The sequence below is a fragment of the Balaenoptera physalus genome, assembly GCF_965194825.1.
Source record: "Balaenoptera physalus genome assembly, chromosome: 2".
In the NCBI taxonomy this organism is placed as follows: domain Eukaryota; kingdom Metazoa; phylum Chordata; class Mammalia; order Artiodactyla; family Balaenopteridae; genus Balaenoptera; species Balaenoptera physalus.
Genome location: NC_138883.1, coordinates 79,670,279 through 79,684,667, shown reverse-complemented (window position 1 = coordinate 79,684,667; position 14,389 = coordinate 79,670,279). Strand labels below are relative to the sequence as shown.

Below are 14,389 nucleotides of genomic sequence, written 5' to 3'. Positions count from 1 at the left end.
ATGCTAAATGAAATAAGTCAGACAGAGAAAGATAAATACCGTATGATATCACTTTTATGTGGAATCTAAAAAATATAACAAACAAGTGAATATAACAAAAAAGAAGCAGACTCACCTATATAGAGAGCAAACTAGTCATTACCAGTGTGGAGAGGGAAGTGGGGAGGGGCAACACAGGGGTAGGAGACTAAGAGGTACAAACTATTATGTATAAAATAAGCTACAAGAATATACTGTACAAGACAGGGAATATAGCCAACATTTTATGATAACTATAAATGGAGTATAACCTTTAAAAATTGTGAATCACTATATTGTATACCTATACCTTATATAATATTGTACATCAAATATATTTCAATTTTTAAAAGACATATATTTTCTAAAGGAAATCAGACCTAGAGGGATCTATTAATATTGGCCTGCAAGTGCATGAATGATCGCTATGCAGAGATCTGGACACAGATGCAGTAAATTAAAAGAATGGAAAAATAAATATAAGAATTTTAGGCTAAAAAAAATAAACCTCGTTTTTGATAGTCAGCTTCCAAATGAGGTTGTGAAATCTTATCAAATGCTCATTAAGATAAATTGTCACTCAGTAGGTAAAATTATCCTAATCACAAGAAGATTATCTAGAGAATTTAAATTTTTCTCCAAGGGGATTAGACCAGTGGTCCCCAGCCTTTTTGGCACCAGGGAGCAGTTTCATGGAAGACAATTTTTCCACAGACTGGGGTTGGGGGGGGATGGTTTCTGGATGATTCAAGTGCATTACATTTATTGTGCACTTTATTTCTATTATTATTACACTGTAATATATAATGAAATTATTATACAACTCACCATAATGCAGAATCGGTGGGAGCCCTGAGCTTGTTTTCACTTGCCACTCCCTGGTAGGGTTTTGATGAGTCTGCAAGCAATTGATTTATTATAGTCTCTGTGCAGTCAAACCTCTCTGCTAATGATAATCTGTATTTGCAGCCACTCCCCAGCGCTAGCATCACAGCCTCAGCTCCACCTCAGATCATCAGACATTAGATTCTCATAAGCAGTGTGCAACCTAGATCCCTCGCATGCGCAATTCACAGTAGGGTTCTCGCTCCTATGAGAATCTAATGCCGCCGCTGATCTGACAGGAGGCGGAGCTCAGGTGGTAACGCAAGCGATGGGGAGTGGCTGTAAATACAGATGAAGCTTCGCTCGCCTGCCCGCCATTCATCTCCTGCTGTGCGGCCCGGTTCCTAACAGGCCACGGACAGGTACTTGTCCGTGGCCCAGGGGCTGGGGACCCCTGGATTAGACTCAAGGGGGCCACTCTATTAAGCTCAAATAGTGACATCAAAGTCCATTTGCCAAGAAATTGGCAAATTGGGTGTCCAGAAAATTCCTACACAATCTATATCCTTCTGTCCCTGTGCTCAGTTGTACAATGTTAATGTAATATTGAAAAACTACAACGTGATAGTTTCCTCTTTGTCAGTCTACTTATAAGCAAAGAGTGGTGGGTAAGAAGGGAGATGAGGAAAAGTTGTTAAACTGTTTGAATTTATGTGTGTCAGAAACAAGATCCCTCCAGGTAGCAAGAGTATGTGCCAGGGTAAAATCTAGTTAATAATCAACCCTAGAAACCAGTGAGATAGCAAGAGTGAAATAGCTGAGGGTTTGTTTTTATTTTATACCCTGATTTCCCCCAACTGAATGCTGGAAATCAGGATGTATTGCATCTGAAGGAAAATCACAAAGCAGGCACTTTGAAAATAACTCTTTTATTATTACAAAAGTAATGCATGTTCATTTTAGAAAATAGAGTTAAACACACACACAAACACACACAAAGAAAATAAAAATTTTCATAGTTCCACCACCCAGAGATAATTACAATTAATACTTGGGTATCAACCATCTATGTGCTGACCCATCCATAACACCAAAATGGAAGCAGTCAGTACATATTGCTTGTGATCTTGAGAAGTACATTCTCTTGGTAATATATGGATGCCTCTGCTGTTCCAGCTATTATGCAGGATGAAATTCAGCAAGCCTTAATTAAACATGTGGTCCCAAAGAAATGTAAGAGTAGATTCCTAGCCAAAAAGAGTTCACTTACACCAAATATGTATGTTGAGAGTTTGGTAACCTGATTTATCTGATTACAACAACCACAATTTAACTGTGTCTTTTCTTCCTTGTCACCTTGTATTCTAAACATAGGGATACCATTTTTAATGGCAATGTCTTACTTTTTCTTTATCTCCAATTCTCTCCATTGTAAACTACAATTTCCCACTTAGTTGCAAAACGAATATTAATTATCAGCAGAGATCAAAGGATCAAAATTTACCATCCTTACAGAAATTCAAATTCCTTCCTACTTTTTCATGAGTCTTTGTCCCTAAACTGTAGCAATAATAACTTTCTCATATTTAAAAAAAATACTATACAAACAGAAATTATTATTGTTGCTCATTCTTACTGTCCTTTTTCCACAACCACAGGGAGCCAAATTACTAATTCTTTATTGGATTTGTCATTGGAAATGTTGCCAACGTGGAATTAGAAAGAGAAAACAATCGAGCTTCCTAAGAGCACAAATCCTCGAATTAACTCTAATAATTAAGGCATCTTGTGAAGGGCTTCAATGACAGGATAAACTCATCTGTCCCTAGCACAGGACCCATATCAATTACCCTGGGCATGGGGAGGCTGGTACACAACAAAAGGAATCAAAATACAGAGACTGACAATCTAGACAAAGCCTGACTCTGGTCAAAGGCAGCCTCTCCAAGTGTTATCTTTAAGCCAAGTGGTTTTAAATAAGTTTAAATACCAATAGGGGGTTAATTTGGACCCAATTTGATTTTATTTCTGAATTAATGCTTTAAAATCTGCTTTTATAATTTCTGCTTATCAAGGATTGCCCTTCTGGTATAAAAACCGAGCCAAGACTCAGTTATCAAATACTATGAAGGGTTCTGTTAATTAGATAGTTTATCTGTGATGAGTTGTTGACACTGAGATGATGTGTTAAATAATTTTAAAATATTCTGTGGGGCACTAACTTGGTGGCTCAAAGCACTGTTCTTCCATTTTTCAGACCCTGATTTGAGTCAAACTAGAAGCCCTTAGTAAAAATTAATGTGATGGTTGTAACACATTTCTTAAATATAGAATCATTCATATCTCAAAATTATACATATGAGAGAATAAATCTTCTGGCACTCTTTATTAGGCTGCTCTAGACCATCCTAATTCAGCCTCTCTCACATGCTGGTTGGTCTTTAACTGCTCAGTACAGACTGCCAGGAAATTCATCCTTGCTGTTATTAAACACAATTCTCAGGATTTGCTCTTTTCATAGTGTTTCTTTTAAAAGCTTTTTTGGTAATTTTTCCTCTGGCTTCTCTCTCTACCTTCAAATCAGGCAACCCAGGAGAAATCTCAGAAAATGCAATATTTTTTCCCATGTAGGTAAATTAAAGCTCCAGCTGTTAAGGTTTTTTTCTTTCTGTCTGTCAATTTTCTTTTTCTAGTTATAGTCTGTGACAGCAGAGGCCAAGAACAGTCCACAGGGAATGGCTTGGAGCCTTAGAACAAGCTGGTATCTTTGTATTTTCCAGAAGAAAAAATATTGGACACTAGTCTTTAACATCAGGAAAGCTGCTAATTAATGAACCCGTAATTGTTAAAAGCATAAATCACTGTTATCTATGGAATTTCATTTTAAGTTCCATTTTAAATATTGATTTTTATTTATAATTTTGTTTCTTTAAATTTTTGCTATTTTCTTTCCTCACTAATTCTCTAAGACACATGGTATACTAGAACAGCTGTGTCTCATGGAATCTGGAGTCCTAAGCCTTCCTTGTCTTTAATTTAAATTAATAGCCATAATGTGTTCAACCATTATGCATGTGGCTCAGAAGAAGAGATGGCTCTTCCAAGGTAGTGAAGCTCTCTGCAAGTCACTAACCTCAGAGAAATGCTGAGTTCAGATCCCAGTGTTACCAATGTCTGTGCCGCCTCAGGCAAGTTGACTCCCTCAGCCTTGATTTTTATATTTGTAAATAAGGAGATTAGAATCCATAAATACCCCTTTCAATTCTAATACTTTATGATTCTTTTCATCAGAGGAGCTTACTCTTGTGAAAGAATAAAAATGGAGCTCACATGAGAAAAAACTTGGCAAGCAGCCATTCTAAACTGGCTTTGTTCAGTTTCTTCAGAGGAGGTTTTGGAGAAGATTATCAGAAAAGAAAGGAGAACATTGGGCATCAGGTAAAAGGAAAGAACACTAGAAAACGAGGGGGTATCTTGTTCTAGTCACAGTTGTGCCATTAGCAACTTAGTAATCATGAACAAGTTATGGAATTGAAACCTCTGAGGCCAAAGATTGGACTCAAAATTGAAGAGTTTTGATTTTATTATCTCTTAGTCTCTTTCAGTACAAAAATTCTATGATTCTATAAAATGTCCCAAAAGTCATGGAGGAGGTGTACCTGAAAATGTTCTAACAACTACTGACAATGAACTCTGCTCTTTTGATCCAGGTTGGAGAATGTTGTTCAAAAGCATGCTGTCCCAGACTGTCAATTCAGAAGTAAAACATTAGCTTGGGGACCCTAAAGAAATGCTAAGGGTAACTTTCGGAATCTATAACATCTTAGTTATCATAATGGCAATTTCCCTCATGCCCACTCCAAGAGTTAAGGATTATAAACAAAGCTGTTCCATGCATTTCTTTTATTCCACTTCTTGATTTCTTCTGTCCACTTCTTTACCCAGAATATAGCTGAAATAGCTAATAAAAATCAAGAAACAACTAAAAATGTTAAGTCCTAGTGGTACATCGCAGGACCGTAGGGCATGTGAAGTGCTTGCTCGTTCTGCAAACCTTCCTAGACCCACTAGGCACTCTCTACAACACTGAATTTGGCAAAGCAGCTATAATACTAATGCATCCCAGCCTTTTAGCAAGAGAAATATCATTATTAATATTTTTCAAGTTCTAGTCCAGTTAATAAATCTGAAAGAACCAAGTATCAAAGGGAAAAATGCCAATATAATGGTAGTAGGAAGGATAACTTCCAGATTTTAATAATTTACCAAGTGAAAAATATAAAAGGTAGTGGGATTTTTTTTCTCCTGAAACATCAAGTACTGGACACTGCCCAAGGTAAGACTATGAAGGCAGATGGTGTCATCATCCATTCCAGATAGTCAGTTCTGCTTTTTTTTCTGATCGCTTCCTTGGAACCCAGCCAAATGCTTTCCTTTTTTCTTCAGGACATTGACCCTTCCCCTTAGTGTCTGGAACCTCCACTTTTTGCAAGCCCTACTTATAGGATAAGCAGCATCTTCCAATAGCCCATGCTTTGAATCACAGTAAAGAAGATGGAGATTCTGGTCCCAATTTTTTATGAGCCTGATATGCTACCTAGGCCAAATCCCTTTAACCAACTCCTAGTGTCATGCTTTGATTTTCCTTTCATTGGTAAGATAATAAGTGGCAACATTTGAATGCACTTAAATATGCATTAATGATTGTAACACATTGTGCCCAGAACGTGAAACTCACAGCTAAAACTTTCGTTAATGAATAAATAAGAAATCTGTACTTTAAATTTTGATCCATAGAGCTCTTGAACCACAGCAAACAACCAACTTATCTTAGCCTCCTACACAACTATTCCATTTTCCAAATGGGAAACTGGAACAGAGGTTAAGGGAATTTCCTTAGGCTACAGTTCAGGTTCAGGGAATAACTTCTTTGTTCAACGTAAGTAATTCACTTTAAATTTCCCCAAGTCAAAATATTTCCAGTATGAATCTCTAACGTATACAGAGCACCCACCAAGCATGGGGAAAAATACCTCAAAATACTCATTATTTGAAAACCAGCAATAACCTAAACTAGGTTATAATGCCAAAAACTGTTCCCTCAAAATAAGCTCTCATGTTGTACTCCCAGTGCTTGGTACATAGTATGGACTTTGCAAATGTATGCTGAATGGATGATGGACGGTTGGTGGTAGTCTTAAATAAGTTAGCAAGACGACGGGGAATCGACGAAAGTGGATGGTCTATAGAACTATTATAAAGATAAAAATTTTTTAAGTTGGTAATTGGATGTAGAAAATATGTTGAAGAGGGGGAAATAGAGGGATTTCCTGGTTTCTGACTTACGTGACCAGATAATGCCATTCAATAAGATAAGAAACACAGTTAAGGGGGAAGTAGGTGAGTTGGTGCGTAATGAGCTCAAGATTAGATGTGCTAAATCAGAAGATTTGTGAACATCAAGGAGATTCATTCAGTAGGAAACTGTATATATAGATTTGAGCTTAATATAGACATTTTTTACTTGGAGCTCACCATCATGTAAGTGATAACTGAAGTTATATCCATAAATGAAATAAACCAGGAATAACTGTAGAATAGTTTATCAATGTCCAGTATAATTTTAAATGGTTGGAAGGGAGAGCCAATAAATGGTTGTTAAATTTTTACTTTTTTAAGGACATTAAAAGTATACATAAGTAGCCATGTACTATCACTATTATTTCATAGAAGAAGTAGAAGACATTTCACCTTTTAAAAATATGGATAACATAGCCTTAAAAAGAAGGATAATTTTTCTAATTAACAAATTAAGGCACATAAAATGCTCACTACATTGTCCTTCATCACAAAATGACTCTATCATGAAATGGTATCATTCACAGGCCAGCATTTGGGAAACACTGATACTGGTGAAAAGGAACACCAAGGACAGATGCCCAGGGAACACTCATCCTTAAGGGTTCATCAGAGGAGAGGAACCCACAAAGGAGACTGCTTCTAATGGAGAATCAGGAAGCAAAGCCAGGGAAGTGTGGTGTCCTAGAAGGAGGCAGAGAAAATATTTCAAGGAATACATGGTCAACAGTTCAGATGCCACTGAAAGATCCAATAGATTTATTAACAAACAGTTTACTGATGTTCTGAGTAAGAATGGTTTAACACTGAAATTACATGATATGAGGACTTCATCTCAGGGTTGACTCAGGCAATACAGTCTTTTGTTATGACTCCTAAATTCAGGTCAATAAGCATTTGTTGAGCACTCAGTGTGCCCAAATCAATTTAACAGGTCCCCTGAGAGATTAAAAGATTAATAACAATTCCATCCTGAAGAAACTTGTAGTCTCAGAGGAGAGATAAGAAATGAACATAAAAGTCTATGGAATAACTCCAAAGATACACAAACGGCCAACAAGCACATGAAAAGATGCTCAACATCATTAGTCATTTGGGAAATGCAAATCAGACCCACAGGAGATGTTACTTCACATCCACCAGAATGGCTACAATTAAAACACACACACACACATATACACACACAGAAAATAACAAATGTTGGTGAGAATGTAGAGAAATTGGAGCCGTCAAACACTGCTGGTGGGAGTGTAAAGTGGTGCAGCTGCTATGGAAAACAGTTTGACAGCTTCTCAAAACGTTAAACATAGAGTTACCATATGACCTAGCAATTACACTTCTAAGTATATGCCTAAGAGAACTGAAAACAGGTATTCAAATAAAAACTTGTACATGAATGCTCATAGCAGCAGCAGCATTCATCACAGGCAAAAAGTGGAATCAACCCAAATGTCCACCAACTAATAAATAGATAAACAAAATGTGGTATATCTATACAATGGAATATTATTCAGCCATATAAAGTATTGATACATGCTACAACTTGAATGAACATTGAAAACACTATGCTAACTGAAAGAATTCAGACAAAAGGCCACATATTATATGATGCCATTTATATGAAATAACCAGAATAGGCAAATCCATAGAGATAGAAAGCATGTTAGTGGTTGCTAGGAGCTGGGGGATAGAAGAATTGGGAGTGACAGCTTAATGGGTACAGGGTTTTTTTCAGGGGGGAGTGATGAAAATATTCTGGAATTTGAAAGTGGTGATAGTTACACATTGTGAATGTACTAAAGTCACTGGACTGTACACTTTAAAATGGTTAAAATGGTCAATTTTATGTTATGTTAATTTTACCTGAAAAATGTGTGTGCAATACAATGTGATGAGCCATAAGAAACTTGCCAAGCACTGTGAGAATTAGAGCAATCACAACACTAAAGAAGATAATGGTGTTTGATCTAGGCCTTAAGGACAGACTAGAGGAAGAATAGCAGTAGAAGCAGAGAGAACACTTTCAGTGGGGCAAGAAAGGGCAGGAAAATGTAGGTCATGCGCAGATAGCAGTTGACAGCCCTGCTTAGCAGTCATATGATAGGTAAAAGGTAGTAGTAAAAGAAAACATTGGGGCCCACGTAGTTTGGAAAATCAGGTGCTGCTCTTTCCTCCTACAGGATACATTTACTCTTGGCAATGAGCTGTGACAGGACACTCTTTGAAGCAGATCTGAAACACAGATCCTTGAAATGATTCTCATAGTAAATGCCTAAATTGGAAGTTTTTTCTGTGTCCTTCTTCCCCATATTTCTTTTTTATCTTGAATAGACTTAGGATAAACAAGACAATTAATCATGAAAAGTTCTTGATGCAGTGAAGAAACAACAGTCTGTCTTCTCAAGTGGTCCTTTGCTGGGTATAAAATTCTTAAACATTGACAAGCAGTGACAGCCTTCCTGTTGTAGCTTTGTTAGTTACAAAACCCCAAACAGCCACAAGTTACCAGAGTGATTATTTGCCTTTCCATGATTTCAGGATATAAAAAGGCCAAGATATTTTAACCATCTACTTTATATATCTAAATCACAGCAGAGGACATGGACACCTTAAGTCACCAAAACATTGTGGAGGGAATAAAATATTTAAAAACTGCAAGCTTATGAGATGCATAGGATGGAAATTTAGTTCCTGGTTATAAAACATTTTATCAGGATACATGTCCCCATTGCTGGAGAAGGTCTGTAACCTTAAGCTGTTCTTTCTTCCTTAGAGTCCTTACACAAATCTCTGGTATCTGGCCCTGCATCTCCATGATCTTCATCATTATTAGAGTCATTGTCACTACATAGCCATGGAGAATCTACATGAGTCTAGACTGATTTGCACTTTGAATTTATATAAACAGCATTATACCTCTGGGGCAGAAAGATCCTAAGACAGCGCTCCAAGATCCTTGCCTCCTGGTATTCACATCTTTGTGTAATCTCCTCCCCTAGAGTATGGATAGGCCCTGTGACTTGCTTCTACCCCATGGACTATGGACAAAGTGATAGAATGTATGTGATTACATACTAGCATAGCACCCAACTTGCTCGAGTCTCTCTCTCTCTGTTGCAGATTTTGAAGAAAGAAGCTGCCATGAATCCTACAGCTGCTAGGAAATGAATCCACCAACAACCTAAGGAGTATGAAAATAGATCCTTCTCCAGTCAAGCCTCTGGTGAGAACCCAACCCTATCCAACACCTTGATTGCAGCCTCATGAGAACCTAAACCAAGGACCCTGTTAAGTCATGTTCAGATTCTCAGCCCACAGAAACTGTGGGAGATAATAAATGTGTGTTGCTTTAAACCATTAAGTTTGTGGTAATTTTTTATGCGGTAATAGAAAAATAATAAAACCTCCAAGAAGTACACTGTTTAAAACAGATAAGGGAAAACACGGTTATGCAAACAACAAAAACGTGAATTAAGTAAGTATAACTGTGGGCTTTTTTACTCTCTCTGCAGGGAAAAAGAAATAGCATGAAACTTATTTTATTACCAATTAGAGAAGTGAGGCTTAGAAATGTATATAAGTTCTCAATGTTAGGGAGCCAAATAAAAAAGAGTATCACATCATGACATCCAACAAAGTAATTTAAGCAGCATTAGGAAAGTTCCTATGGCACTAATTCTCCTCAACCCAATAACAGAAATACACCCTTCATCATTTTAGCCTAAGACTTCGGGTTATAGGCATATGTATATATTCCTCAGAAGGAAAATATTTTAAACTATTGTCAATCATTTTCACGTATTGAGAATGAAATTTTATATGAGTCAAGAAAAGCATAAGAACCCTGTTAGTCAGGTCAGCTCTATCCTTTTAAGTCTATGCTCTTAACCTAGCAAAGCTTTCTAAGACCTGCATAAAAGCAACACCGCCAAAGATACTACAGGTTTTCAGACCTGGATATTGAATCATTCACTTCAACAGCTAACACATTTCCCTGTCCTCTATCTTCCTCGTTGTGTTTTCCTGGTTAATGTCTCTGCCTTATCCTTCCAGTTGATGTGTTGATTGATTACCTTCCAATTTCCCCACCTCCAAGCATGGATCCGTTATTGCTCTTATTTTTCCTACCATTTATTCTGATACTCCAAGGGTGAATTTCCAGATAACATCCCCTAGGACTTTCCCTGGTAATACTGAAGCACTCTCCTAGCCAGCATCTCACCTGGGCAAAGTCCATCCCCCAAAAAAGATCCAGATATAGGCACCTGAGTAGAGAGGGAAATAGTGCTCAGGAAGAAGGAAAGACCATGAAAACAACTTCACCTACTGCAGAATTTTGCATAATTCTGTGGGGTTGTTATTAAGTTATCTACACAAGCAGACATTTAGGCTCAGCTGAACTTGGTCTTCTTCCTCTCCACTGTCCTGGACTCAACAGTGGTATTTGTGGGAAATAATGAGAATAGAAAATTATCTTTCTCTTAATTTCTTCCAACATTTATGAAATGTAAAACAGTTATAGGCAAGGCACTTTGTAAAGTGCTGTTAGTGACCTCAAAATGAATAAATCATGTCCCTTCTGCTGAGTTGCAAGAGGGGAGGACATAATTTATATAAGTATAATGCAAAGCAGAAAAATAATTCTATGATAGAGTCACAAAGAGATAGAAGGGAAAGATTATATAAGATTGAAGCAATCAGGAAAGTATTTTTGGAGAAAGGAAGTTAAAAGCAGTTGACCAGTGATCCATTTCTTTCTCAATTACCATAGGGATGCCTCTAGAGAAAGAAAGAAGGCAGTGACTCACTCTAATATTCTTGCAAATATGATTACTGGAATTCTGGGGAGACAGACTAATGATGTAGGATGTTTCTGGTTTAGGACTGCATAGGATGAACAAGCCTGTAATCTATGGATTTATCATGCTTGGTTCCCTGTAGAATGTGATATAAGCTAAACACCTCTCTGGAGCGTAACGTGGAGATGTTTCCTAACTTAAATGCTTCCCACTGTGTGAGGTGACCTGCAGTCCGCATTAGAGACCTCATCTATTATTCTGGGCTGGAGAGCACATCTACCAAAAAAGGGACGTGGGGAATCTTGTGGCATGTCCCAACCTTCTCTCTGCCCTGCCTGTGTCTTTTGAGTGCTTTTATTTTTGAAACTGTATCAAAAGCTTGATACTGGGTAAGAGCTATATTTGTGTGAGTCTTGTTTGACAATCTGATCCTTGGTGTTAACTCAGTCTTCATGGAAGAGGCAGAATTTGAAATGAGTTTAGAGAGGTGTTTAGGATTTTAAAAGGCAGAAATGAAGCAAATGGCATTCCAAGCAGAGACACAATAAGTACTGAGAAAAGAAAGTAGAAAAACATAGGATATATTCAGGCTACAATACACATCCTAGTTTAGCTAGGGTATATGCTATATCTAAGGGAACAGTCATGAACATAAAGCTTGAAAAGTAAGTGGAGGCTTTGAATTCCAGGCTGAGGACTTTATACTTAATTCCGTAGAAAATGAGGAGCCATTAAAGGATTTTTACAAAGAGAATAACAGTATCACAGCAGAGCTTCAGTAGATTTTTCCAGCAGATCTGTGCAGGTTGCTTTGGAAGGTGGAAAAATTTTCCAGATTGAAGCTTGAAATGCTTAGCTCAGTGATTCTCAAATGAGGTCTATGAACTCAGTGGATGTCTAGGCACAATTTTAAGTTCTTTTTGAGGATTTTGCTGTTGTTATTATTTGCTTATTTGTTTTTTACATTTAAAAATATTGAATATTTATTTATTTTGATTATAATTTTTTTTGATTCATGTAATACTGCATGCCATGAAATGGCCTTTTTTTTAAATTGAAGTATAGTTGATTTACAATGTTGTGGCAATCTCTGCTGTAGAGCAAAGTGACTCAGTTATACACATAGAGAAATTCTTTTTTAATATTCTTTTCCATTATGGTTTATTCCAGGAGATTGGATATAGTTCCTTGTGCTCTACAGTAGGACCTTGTTGTTTATCCATTCTAAATGTAACAGTTTGCATCTACCAACCTCAAACTCCCAGTCTATCCCTCTCTCTCCCACTCTCCCCCTTGGCAACCACAAGTCTGATCTCTATGTCTGTGAGTCTGTTTCTGTTTTGTAAATAGGTTCATTTGTGCCATATTTTAGATTCCACATATAAGTGACACCATATGGTATTTGTCCTCTTCTGACTTACTTCACTTGGTATGATAATCTCTAGTTGCATCCATGTTGCTGCAAATGGCATTATTTTGTTCCTTTTTATGGCTGAGTAGTATTCCATTATATATATATGTACCACATCTTCTTTATCCATTCATCTGTCAATGGACATTTAGGTTGTTTCCATGTTTTGACTATTGTGAATAGTGCTATGGGTAAAAGCTATGATTTGTGTGAGTGAATATAGGGGTGAATGAACATAGGGGTGCATGTATCTTTTTGAATTATAGTTTTGTCCAGGTATATGCCCAGGAGTGGTAATTCTATTTTTAGTTTTCTGAGGAACCTCCATACTGTTTTCCATAGTGGCTGCACCAACTTACATTCCCACCAACAGTGTAGGAGGGTTCCCTTTTCTCCACTGATGATAATTTTAAAATGTAATTTATGTTCAGCTAGATGACCATATCATAATTAAATATGCCACAAATTTCAGTGCTTACGTCTTCCTTCTGTTTATCATCATGTTGGCACTAATTACAATTTAAATTGTCATGGACTACTAAGAAAAAAAAAACAGGACTTCAAATGTAAATTTGTATTCATGCCAAGGGAAAGACAAATATTTTTTATTCATTTGAATTTTTAAAAAAATGTTATGAGAGAACTATGTCATCACAAAGTACCTGATAGTACATAGTACTGAACTCCAAAGAATTTGAGTAAATATTTTTCTTTACCTCTCTAGACAACTCTCTCTATCCTTCTCCATTCTATTCTGTTCCCATAACCTTCATCAAGGGGTTTCCTTGATCTCTGGTTTCTGACTGGGCTCAGCAAATGGGAGTTAGTAGCAGGAGGCTGAAGAATGAGAAGAGTAAGATCAAGGTATTTATTTTGATGTCTTCCTCCCTGCTGGATTCCTGCAAATTCACTGTATCGCTCTAACAAAGAGCATAGCTTCTCTACATTGTTCTCCTATAACTGCAGCCACTCTCTCCAAGCTGTGATGATCACTTCTTCATTTGCCTTTACAGTCTCACAGTGTTAGTGGCTCTTCACTACTAAAATACTCAATATTCTTTAGTTTCTTCTGAGCCTGTCTACACCTTTGTATATATTTCTTTTATTAAATCCTCTTCAAATACAGCTAAAATAAATGCCTTTCATTTTCCACCATGATTCATCTGATACAATGAATCTCAATGATCAGTACTCTGTTCGTATTACAAGCATCAATTTGGTTTCAGCAAAACAACATCTGTCACATTGAAATAAATATATTACTCTGAATTTGATTGGTTTTATAGTTTCATTTTATTTAATTTATAAAGTTATTTTTGTTTATGGTTGTATCTAAGCTCTAATCATAAGTATATACCTAGTTTCATGTTTGTATGTTAAGTAAATTAATAAATAATGATAATAATGTCAATCAACACTAAGGAGGTCCTTGAATTTTTTCTCCTTCAAAAGAAGGCCATATATCATTCAGATCTGAGACTCAATAGCCTAGCTCATTGCTTCTACCACAGCTTCCAAAACATCTCTTAAAAGCATCATAAAAATTGTCAGAGTGTGAAATGGACAATTGATAGTGAATGCATACCGAAAGCCAAGAACTTCATAAAGCCCATTATGACCCCAGAAGCCATAGCTGGAAACAACTGCACATTCTCCTACCCCCACAGTGCTCTGAGAAGGCCTACATGAACCACTATGGTTTTTCATGAATTCCAATCTTTAAACTCCAGATTGGAGAACTGCATTTGAACATTTTCTTAGTCAAGCTAGTAAATTCATGACTTGACACACCCCTCTACTACAAACATATAGCAAGTTTGAAAAGGAAAAAAAAATAGGCATTTTTTTTCAAAAGAGAAGCATCTCTGTAAACCAGAATTCATAGTGGTACGTGGGGCTGAAGCTCCTGACTTGCTGGGTATCAGGTCCAGAAGAGACGGGCAGGAGGTAGTTCAGCCTCAGAAGCATAAGGTACTCT

General features: G+C 36.9%; 1 long non-coding RNA gene across 4 annotated transcripts in view; it reads right to left on the bottom strand.

The window, feature by feature from the left end:
• LOC309656288 overlaps positions 1–14,389 on the bottom strand; it is a 344,992-nt gene that overhangs the window by 280,557 nt on the left and 50,046 nt on the right. The window contains exon 4 of one of the 4 annotated variants that reach the window (XR_014261258.1): positions 1,826–14,387. The exons of the other annotated variants lie outside the window; for them this stretch is intronic. This is a non-coding gene — a long non-coding RNA (uncharacterized lncRNA). Of the gene's footprint in view, positions 1–1,825; positions 14,388–14,389 lie in introns of those variants that run through there. 4 annotated transcript variants of the gene reach the window in all.